Raw genomic sequence first — 528 nt, 5'->3', positions numbered from 1 at the left:
GGACGCCAGCGCAGGCGAGCGAGCCCCGGGGCCAGCGCAGGAGCTGCCCATGGACAGCTCAACAGCTCTAAATTCCATCCCCCACCTTCCCCTCACAGCTGCCGGTGCCTGGGACCCTTCGAGCCCCCGCCCGGGTGCCAAACAGGACCGTGGGGGTTTAACCCCGGCCGGCAGCTCAGCCCCCCCAGCCGCTCGCTCACTGCCCCCCCCTTCCCCCGGTGGATGGGGGAGAGAATGGGGAGAGCTGAAGGGAGAGAACTCCTGGGCTGAGGTAACGACGTTTAATGGGGAGAGCAAGAGCTGCTCGCGCAAGCAAAGCAAACCCAGGAATTCGTTCCCTGCTTCCCATGGGCAGGCAGGGGCTCAGCCATCCCCAGGAGAGCCGGGCCCCATCCTGTGTGACTGGGGAAGAACCAGAGAGTCATGGAATGGTTGGGGTTGGAGAAGCCCTTGAAGCTCCCCCAGCCCAACCCTTCCCCTACCCCTGCCATCCCACCCCCAAACCCTGGCCCTCAGCACCGCCTCTGC

This window comes from Egretta garzetta, unplaced genomic scaffold, assembly GCF_000687185.1.
Source record: "Egretta garzetta isolate BGI_Z169 unplaced genomic scaffold, ASM68718v1 scaffold685, whole genome shotgun sequence".
NCBI lineage: Eukaryota > Metazoa > Chordata > Aves > Pelecaniformes > Ardeidae > Egretta > Egretta garzetta.
The sequence above is the reverse complement of the archived record's forward strand: the minus strand, read 5'-3'. Positions refer to the sequence as shown.